The following is a 10,826-nucleotide window of genomic DNA, read 5'->3' on the forward strand; positions in this document are numbered from 1 at the left end:
CTTTCAAGGAGCTATGAATCTGTACTCCTAGATCTCTTTGTTCTATAACTCTCCCCAACGCCCTACCATTAACGGAGTAGGTCCTGGCCCGATTCGATCTACCAAAATGCATCACCTCACATTTATCTAAATTAATCTCCATCTGCCATTCATCGGCCCACTGGCCCAATTTATCAAGATCCCGTTGCAATCCTAGATAACCTTCTTCACTGTCCACAATGCCACCAATCTTGGTGTCATCTGCAAACTTACTAACCATGCCTCCTAAATTCTCATCCAAATCATTAATATAAATAACAAATAACAGCGGACCCAGCACCGATCCCTGAGGCACACCGCTGGACACAGGCATCCAGTTTGAAAAACAACCCTCGACAACCACCCTCTGTCTTCTGTCGTCAAGCCAATTTTGTATCCAATTGGCTACCTCACCTTGGATCCCATGAGATTTAACCTTATGTAACAACCTACCATGCGGTACCTTGTCAAATGCTTTGCTGAAGTCCATGTAGACCACGTCTACTGCACAGCCCTCATCTATCTTCTTGGTTACCCCTTCAAAAAACTCAATCAAATTCGTGAGACATGATTTTCCTCTCACAAAACCATGCTGACTGTTCCTAATTAGTCCCTGCCTCTCCAAATGCCTGTAGATCCTGTCCCTCAGAATACCCTCTAACAACTTACCCACTACAGATGTCAGGCTCACTGGTCTGTAGTTCCCAGGCTTTTCCCTGCCGCCCTTCTTAAACAAAGGCACAACATTTGCTACCCTCCAATCTTCAGGCACCTCACCTGTAGCGGTGGATGATTCAAATATCTCTGCTAGGGGACCCGCAATTTCCTCCCTAACCTCCCATAACGTCCTGGGATACATTTCATCAGGTCCCGGAGATTTATCTACCTTGATGCGCGTTAAGACTTCCAGCACCTCCCTCTCTGTAATATGTACACTCCTCAAGACATCACTATTTATTTCCCCAAGTTCCCTAACATCCATGCCTTTCTCAACCGTAAATACCGATGTGAAATATTCATTCAGGATCTCACCCATCTCTTGTGGTTCCGCACATAGATGACCTTGTTGATCCTTAAGAGGCCCTACTCTCTCCCTAGTTACCCTTTTGCCCTTTATGTATTTGTAGAAGCTCTTTGGATTCACCTTTGCCTGATCTGCCAAAGCAATCTCATATCCCCTTTTTGCCCTCCTGATTTCTCTCTTAACTCTACTCCGGCAATCTCTATACTCTTCAAGGGATCCACTTGATCCCAGCTGCCTATGCATGTCATATGCCTCCTTCTTATTTTTGACTAGTGCCTCAATCTCCCGAGTCATCCAAGGTTCCTTACTTCTACCAGCCTTGCCCTTCACTTTATAAGGAATGTGCTTACACTGAACCCTGGTTAACACACTTTTGAAAGCCTCCCACTTACCAGACGTCCCTTTGCCTGCCAACAGACTCTCCCAATCAACTTCTGAAAGTTCCTGTCTAATACCATCAAAATTGGCCTTTCCCCAATTTAGAATTTTAACTTTTGGGCCAGACCTATCCTTCTCCATAGCTATCTTAAAACTAATGGAATTATGATCACTGGTCCCAAAGTGATCCCTCACTAACACTTCTGTCACCTGCCCTTCCTTATTTCCCAAGAGGAGGTCAAGTTTTGCCCCCTCTCTAGTCGGGCCATCCACATACTGAATGAGAAATTCCTCCTGAATACACTCAACAAATTTCTCTCCATCCAAGCCCCTAATGCTATGGCTGTCCCAGTCAATGTTGGGAAAGTTAAAGTCCCCCACTATTACCACCCTATTTTTCTTGCAGCTGTCTGTAATCTCCTTACATATTTGCTCCTCAATTTCCCGTTGACTATTTGGGGGTCTGTAGTACAATCCTATCAAAGTGATCTCTCCCTTCTTATTTTTCAGTTCTACCCATATGGACTCAGTGGGCGAACCCTCGGATATATCCCCTCTCACTACTGCCGTGATGTTCTCCCTAATCAAGAACGCAACTCCCCCTCCTCTCTTACCTCCTGCTCTATCTTTCCTATAGCATCTGTACCCTGGAACATTGAGCTGCCAGTCCTGCCCCTCCCTTAGCCATGTTTCAGTAATAGCTATAACATCCCAGTCCCATGTACCCATCCATGCCCTGAGTTCATCTGCCTTGCCCATCAGACTTCTTGCATTGAAATAAATGCAGTTTAATCTAGTCTTCCCTTGGTCTTTGCCCTGCTTTCTCAGACCATCTGTCCGGTCATGTTCTGTACACTCTCCCTTACTGCCTTTTGTTTCTGTCACCACTTTATTTCCCACTGACTTCCTGCATCGGTTCCCATCCCCCTGCCACATTAGTTTAAACCCTCCCCAACAGCACTAGCAAACACTCCCCCTAGGACATTGGTTCCAGTCCTGCCCAGATGCAGACCGTCCAATTTGTACTGGTCCCACCTCCCCCAGAACCGGTTCCAATGGCCCAGGAATTTGAATCCCTCCCTCTTGCACCATCTCTCAAGCCACGTATTCATCTTAGCTATCCTGTCATTCCTACTCTGACTAGCCCGTGGCACTGGTAGCAATCCTGAGATTACTACCTTTGAGGTCCTCCTCTTTAGTTTAACTCCTAACTCCCTAAATTCAGCTTGTAGGACCTCATCCTGTTTTTTACCTATATCGTTGGTGCCTATATGCACCACGACAACTGGCTGTTCACCCTCCCCCTCCAGAATGTCCTGCAGCCGCTCCGAGACATCCTTGACCCTTGCACCAGGGAGGCAACATACCATCCTGGAGTCTCGGTTGCGTCCGCAGAAACGCCTGTCTATTCCCCTTACAATCGAGTCCCCTATCACTATAGCTCTGCCACTCTTTTTCCTGCCCTCCTGTGCAGCAGAGCCAGCCACGGTGCCATGAACCTGGCCACTGCCACCTTCCCCTGGTGAGCCATCTCCGCCAACAGTATCCAAAACGGTATACCTGTTTTGGAGGGAGATGACCGCAGGGGACCCCTGCACTGCCTTCCTACTCTTCCTCTGTCTGTTGGTCACCCATTCACTATCTCCCTCAGTAATTTTTATCTGCGGTGTGACCAACTCACTGAACGTGCTATCCACGACTTTCTCAGCATCGCGGATGCTCCAAAGTGAGTCCATCCGCAGCTCCAGAGCCGTCAAGCGGTCAAACAATAGCTGCAGCTGGACACACTTCCCGCAGGTGAAGGAATCAGGGATACAGGAAGGAGCCCTGAATTCCCACATCCCACAAGAGGAACATGACACGGCGCTGGGATCTCCTGCCATGACTTAACCCTTAAATTAGCTTAAGAACAACTACAATGTCAAGAGAAAAAAAAAGGAAAGAAAAACTACTTACCACTCCCTTTAAGGAGTTTACTCCTTTAAATTGTTCTCAATTTAGAGAATGTTAACTACACTAGGGACCTTGATTCACTAAAAAAATAAACGCTACTTCCTATAAGACCTGCAGACCTTCCCTTTCCTTTTACTTCAGTTACTGTCGATAAGGAGAAATACTCACCTGAACCTACTCACCAATCAGGTGCCTCCCCTGTGTCGCGTCCCGATCTGATTCCTGACGTCACTTCGAACTCGGTCGCAGCTCCGCTCCGCTCGGCTCAGCGCTCTGAAATCCCGCCTTTTATCGGACGCTCCCTCCGCTCGGCTCGGCTCCTCTCAGCTGTTCTCAGCGCTCTGAAATCCCGCCTTTTATCGGATGCTCCCTCCGCTCGGCTCGGCTCCTCTCAGCTGTTCTCAGCGCTCTGAAATCCCGCCTTTTATCGGACGCTCCCTCCGCTCGGCTCGGCTCCTCTCAGCTGTTCTCAGCGCTCTGAAATCCCGCCTTTTATCGGACGCTCCCTCCGCTCGGCTCAGCTCCTCTCAGCTGTTCTCAGCGCTCTGAAATCCCGCCTTTTATCGGACGCTCCCTCCGCTCGGCTCGGCTCCTCTCATAAATATGGTATAATGAATTGAATGTCTTTAAAATGCATCTAACGTTGATAGGATGGTAGGTCTAACTGTATTCAGCTTTGTATTATCATTCTAAGTGGCTGAGATTAGAGTTGGAGATGGCGAAGGCAAGGATTCATTTAGTATGGTAAGTGAATCTATGTAACTTAACCTTTAGACTGCTGGCCGATCCTGAGATACTCCAAGCTCCTTGGGCTAGCTATTTATTTCAGTTTTCTGCTCACAATATGACACTAAAAAGAATCCAAATATTGCAGGAGCCTATTAGTATCTTTATTACTGTAACATTAGCCCTATATTACAAAAATAAACACTTGAAAATAATTTAAAGTATAGAAATATGTTGAAATGGACGGTAAATATCCCATGACATTATTTGGAGATGTGCAGTAGTAGAATGTTTTGACAGGAGGGGAATAAATGCTTTAAGGTTGGCAAATAGAGAAAATCATTGCAAACTATTGTGTACAGTCATTAAACTATTGTGATGCAGTAGCTGTGGATCTACAGAAACTATTTTTGCAGATGCCAACCCACATGAGTGCGGTAAGAGCATTTATACTGTGGGCTGGATTGTTCATTTATGAGATAACACCCACCAGATTTTAATTTTGCTGACGTCATTTTGGGTTACATTGTCTACTGTGATACTGTGATGTCACTAACTTTCGCATCAACTTAATGCGTGGTAAATATGGCTGAGCTTTATTACATTTTATGATCAATTTTGAAACACTTCAAACTATTTCATTTTTGTTTCTGTTTACACCACTGCTATGATGGAGTAGTCCTGCCAAATAGAAATCCTATAGATCTTCATTTGTTCAAATTTTCCCCCTTTGTTTCCTCTTTTCCTGAAGGCTTGCATAGAATGCAGTTGAAGTAAAGGTCCACAGATGCCTACAGCCCTCTGATACTTCATTCAAATGGCCATTCTCCTTGCGTGAGCCTGAACAGTGAGTAGCTAATCGACCATGAAGGGCAGTACATCACAGCCTAATCCTGCTTTAACCTAACTTCCAGCACTGGATGTTAATCAGGAGTATGAGCTCTAACCCTGACTGTAATCAGCTAACTCAGCACAGTCCTGAGAGCTTCTGGACTCCACTTAATGCTACATCAGATGTCTTTAGCCGCTAGGTCACTGATGGAGCCATTTGCTGAAATCTAATAAAAAGCCTATTAATGTTTAAATTGGACATTTCTTTGCTCTTCTTGATGATATACTTTCATATATATATTCACATATTGCAGAACCAATACAGTTTTTGCTATACCTTCAGTATTCTTCTTGTCCAGTGGCCTGTGTAACAAAATAGAGATATTTCTGTATTTTGTTTTATGTGATGCAGATAGTTTTTGTTTGTTTCAAAGCTTTTGTTCAGAAACAAGTCAAAAATGGTATGGTGGCTGGAATAATGTGCTTTTAATGTTAATATGTACATATTGACAGACACTAGAATAGATTGTTCTAATATTGAGCCATTATGAGAGGAAGTAGTGAGGGTTCAGATATTATCATCTCACCTCAAATAGTGCAAGAACCGTTAAACTTTCAGTCTATGTCAAGGAAATGGCTATAACTTGAAAAACATCCCATGGCATAAATCACAACTCTGCCTACCCAACATTAGTAAACAATTTTACAACACCAAGTTATAGTCCAGCAATTTTATTTTAAATTCACAAGCTTTCGGAGACTTCCTCCTTCCTCAGGTAAATGTTTATCTGAGGAAGGAGGAAGTCTCCGAAAGCTTGTGAATTTAAAATAAAATTGCTGGACTATAACTTGGTGTTGTAAAATTGTTTACAATTGTCAACCCCAGTCCATCACCGGCATCGCCACATCATACCCAACATTAGTTCTGCAATGGGACCCAAATTCCATGGAAAAACTGGAAATTTGCATCATCCATGTTGTATCATCCATTATGTTGTGAGGGCCTACAAAAGACCACTCTGTCCAATATTACTCTCATATCAGATTCTGTAAGAAATATATTATGAAAAGAGTACAGTAATCTTTTGTGAACTAATTCTAATTATATTGTTTTGATTGAGTATCTTGTATTGTTTGGTTTCTGTGTATTATTAAATCTACAAGTAAACTCAACCAAGTAGATTTAGCCTATATACATTGGTGTGTCAGCTTGGTATTTTTCACCTTTCAGAAGAGACAGGCGAACATGCTAGCCCACATTATCTCCCATGAACCAGGTTCTGTGATTGTTAAACTTGGATTTGCTAACTCACACACAGCAGGTATAAGGGCTCAGGTTTTGGTTAATAGGAGACTTGGCCTGCTTATGGAAACCACCTTTATACCAGAGGATTGATTGTGCCTGCAAACCATATCCCAGTACAAGTCACTGCCATCAGAAGAGGAGAGATAAAGGGGAAAATTACAGAGGGTAAAGGGGGTGGGGGGGGGGGGGGGGGAAGGTGGAGGGTGGAGGGATTAATTGGTAACAATTTACGAAGAACACAGTACCATTCTACAGATTTTGGCAATAATATCTCTGTAGGTTTGATTTCATTTCCTTAACATTGACTGTCCTCGTCAAATTAAAATGAATAGATTTCTTTTAGTGAAAGTATTGGAATCTGAAAAAACTTGTCATGAAATAGGAACAAGGAGATGACATTTTTTACAAATTTTATTTGTTTCGGACATATTACCTAACAAATCAATTCTGTTACACAAACCTTCTCAGTAACTCACATGTCTGCCTGCTGACCCATTGGAAATAAAGGATGTCATTGTCTACATACAAGATGGAAAGAAAGACGGATAACTCTTTATTTTAGTCTCTTCGTCAAACTGGATTGACAATCCATTATCAATAAATCACGTTGTTTCGCATTGCAATTGGCTTTTATTTTTTTCTATGTGGTCTTGGTTATTTTAATCTTCGGTATGAAAGGTGAGACACTTCCGCTTCACAGCAGAATTGAAAACTTAAGTTTTACGTCCTGAATACACTTACTGCGTCCATGAATACACTTACTGCGTCCATGAATATTACAGGCAGGCAAACCTTGAATGTCTTTTTAAATCGTATCCGACCCAAAGGTTGCTTTTTCTTGTAGTCAATTGCAAATCCCACGCAGGAATGTGGTTGTGTTGTGTGTGGCTGTGTTTACAGTGGGAATCCGACAATTCCCTGCATTTAGTGACTAATAAATAATTAGCAATTGTATAAGTTGTTTTTCAGCAGTGCGTAAGATGGTTCAGCGCACAGGAAATTATATAATACATTCCTTTCATAATTGCCCCCAACGACATATCCCATTAGCGATTAGTCAGCCAAGGCAGCATTTTTTAAATGCATCAGTGTATGTGTAGATATGTCGCATGGGGCTTTATAATATTATTTACTTTTTAAAATAGACTAATCATAACAAGACGTAAATGTTAAAATTTAGGATGATCGGATTGCACAATTGATTTGGTTATAAAATGCACTATATTATCGAACGCAGTAATTTTGAATTAATTTATTATATCGCTACAAGAAAGAGTAGAGAAATATACCGTGGCGCTTTGTCACTGAGAAGAGACGCAAAAACGTTTTGCTATTAATGTGATAATTTTAAGAGATCAGTGAACACGCTGCTCCGAACAATGATCAGAAATGTTACTGCAGCCATCGGGAAAGACGCTCCGTCGCTGGTAAGGAGTCTGTTACTCTCCTATCCACAACAATATACATTTCAAATCTGAGAGCTACGTTTTAAAATATTTCTTAGATATTTTAAGGAATATGCATCCGCCATACACATACATATGTTGCCTCTGCTGTACATCCGACAGCAGCGCTTTCTATAAAATGTATGTACACAAAACCACCCAGATCGAACAGAAAACAAGGAGCTAAAATGACCAGCTTAGCACCGGAAGAACAGTTACTACATTGTTGCAGGCCGCGTGCGTTTAGCTACGGTATATGATTCATTGGCCAACATCAATCACGATCTATTCTTCTTTCAGTTTATCCCCCCTCCCTCCCCCTCACACACACACAACTTCATTAATGTGACGGACTATAAGGGCTCAGCTTGGGTCATATGAAAAATGGGCTGATGGCCTGCAAATCAAGCATCTCAAGTGGCTGCATGTATTGAACTCACAGGGGGCCAAATTGAAGGTTGAATATTAGTATTTGTCAGTTGGAGTACGAGTTGAGTGTTTCCTGGGAGTATGGAAACAAGTGTCAGCTTGGCTCAATGAGATAGAAGTGGTGAGTTCAAGCCCTATGCTAGGATTTAGTGCCGCATAGTAGAGGGAGCGCTGCATTGTCTGAAACAGTGTTTTGAATTAGATGGAGGTCCCATCTACATGTTCAGATGTATGTAAAAGATCCCGTGGCCCTATTCGAAGAGCGGAGGAGGAGTAATGTCCTTACCGACATTTTATCCTACCACCAGACAGATTTACTTATTTGTGGGATCTTCCCATATACAAATTAGTTGCTTTTGCCCACATCCCTAGCTCAGTGGTAGCACTCTTGACGGAGTCAGAAGGTTGCGAGTTCAAGCCCCACTTAAGAGAATTGAGCACAATGTAAGCTGAAACTGGAGTGCAGTACTAAGGGAGTGCTGCACCTTTGGATATGCCATCATTCGGACGTGGTGTCCTGGCCAATATTTATCTCATGATGTGGAGATGCCGGTGATGGACTGGGGTTGACAATTGTAAACAATTTTACAACACCAAGTTATAGTCCAGCAATTTTATTTTAAATTCACAAGCTTTCGGAGATTTTCTCCTTCCTCAGGCAAATGTTTCAGGATGTTTCAGATCCTGAAACATTTGCCTGAGGAAGGAGAAAATCTCCGAAAGCTTGTGAATTTAAAATAAAATTGCTGGACTATAACTTGGTGTTGTAAAATTGTTTACAAATATTTATCTCAACCAACATCATTAAAACATCATCTGGTGGTCACATTGCTGTTTGTGGGATCTTGCTGTGCACAATTTGGCTGCCACATTTCCTACAACAGTGATACTTCAAAAAGTACTTAATTGGCTGTAAAAAGTACTACATAAATGCTAGTCTTTTTTCTTTTTATAGGTCAGGTACACAACCTACCAGCCACATTACAAGGGTTTTCCAATGATTAAACTCAATTTGCTGTCTGATTTTCACTCCTTTCCTGTCGCTACATGCAAAGCTTCCACCCCCCAAACAGATTAAAAGAAATAAATTTGCCATATGAAAACCTCTCACTGCATAGCAAGTTTGTTGCTTATACATGACAAAAATTTCAGTTTACATCTTGGCACTTCAAAATTCAGCTCTAGCATTAATACTAGAGATATGTTTAACTGCCAGATTTAGAATTCACCATTGGTTGTTACTCTGACACCACTCCTAATGGATGTCTCTACGCTCACTTCACTTAAACTCAGATGAATAGATTGCAGGTAAATGAGAGTTGATGTATAGATCAGTGATCTAATTGAATGGCAGAACAGACTCGAGGGGCTGCATTGCCTACTCCTGTTCCTTGAATCCAAGACTGTTAAAGATGTTACATCAAAACTACAGTACAGAAACAGCCCATTCATCCCAACTGGTCTATGCTGGCGTTTATTTCTACACAAGCCTCCTCCCTCCTTCATCTAACCCTATCAGCATTCCCATCTATTCCTTTCTCCCTTGTGCTTATCTAGCTTCCCCTTAAATACAGCTGTGCTATTTGCCTCAACTACTCCTTGTGATAGCATGTTTCACATTGTAACCACTCTTTGGGTAAAGAAGTTTCTCTGGAATTCCCTATTGGATTTATTAGTGACTATTTTATATTTATGAACTCTAGTTTTGGACCCCCCCTCCCCCCAGTGAAAATTTTTTCTCTGCATCTACCCTATTGCCACTGGGTCAAAATCTTGGAACTGCCTACTTAACAGCATTACGGGAGAACCTTCACCACATGGATTGCAGCGGTTCAAGGCGGCAGCTCGCCATCACCTTCAAGGGCAATTAGGGATGGGCAATAAATGCTGGCCTTGCCAGCAAAATCCACATCCCACAAACGAATAAAAAGAAAACCCTTTCATCACCTTAAAGACCTCTATCAGGTCACTGCTCAGCCTTCTAGAAGAAAAAAAGACACAGCATATTCATCCTTTCCTGATAAATATATCCTCAGTTCTGGTATCATCCTTGTGAATCTTTTTGCACCCTCTCCAATGCCTCTATATCCTTTCTATAATTTGGAGACCAGAACTATGCACAGTATCCAGTGTGGTCTAACCAAGGTTCTATACAAGTTTAACCATAGCTTCTCTGCTTTTCAATTCTATCCCTCTAGAAATGAATCCATTTGATTTGCCTTTTTTAATGGCCTTATTAGCCTACGTCACTTTATAGTGATTTGTATATCTGTACCCTCAGATCCCTTTGCTCCTCTATCCCATTTAACGTAAAGTTAACTCACTTATCTATTGAAATTAATTTGCCAATTACACACCCATTCTACAAGTTTATTAATGTCTTTGTGCATTTTGATGCATTCTTCCTATTAACTAGACCCAATTTGATGTCATCTGTAAATTTTGAAATTGTACTTCCAATTTCCAAATCGCTAATGTAAATTGTGAACAATGGCCCCAGCACCGATCCCTGCAGAACACCTTTTCCCGCAGTTTGCCAGTCTGAGTACCCTGTTTTGTAGGTAACTGCTATCCATTCTACCTGTCTCAACTCCACATGCTCTGGCCTTCGTCATGAGTCTACAATGCAGTACCTTAAATCGAAGGCCTTTTGGAAATCCAAATATATTACATCTACTGCATTACCCTGGTCTACTCTGTTACTTCTTCAAAGAAT

Source organism: Heptranchias perlo, chromosome 6, assembly GCF_035084215.1.
Source record: "Heptranchias perlo isolate sHepPer1 chromosome 6, sHepPer1.hap1, whole genome shotgun sequence".
Lineage (NCBI taxonomy): Eukaryota > Metazoa > Chordata > Chondrichthyes > Hexanchiformes > Hexanchidae > Heptranchias > Heptranchias perlo.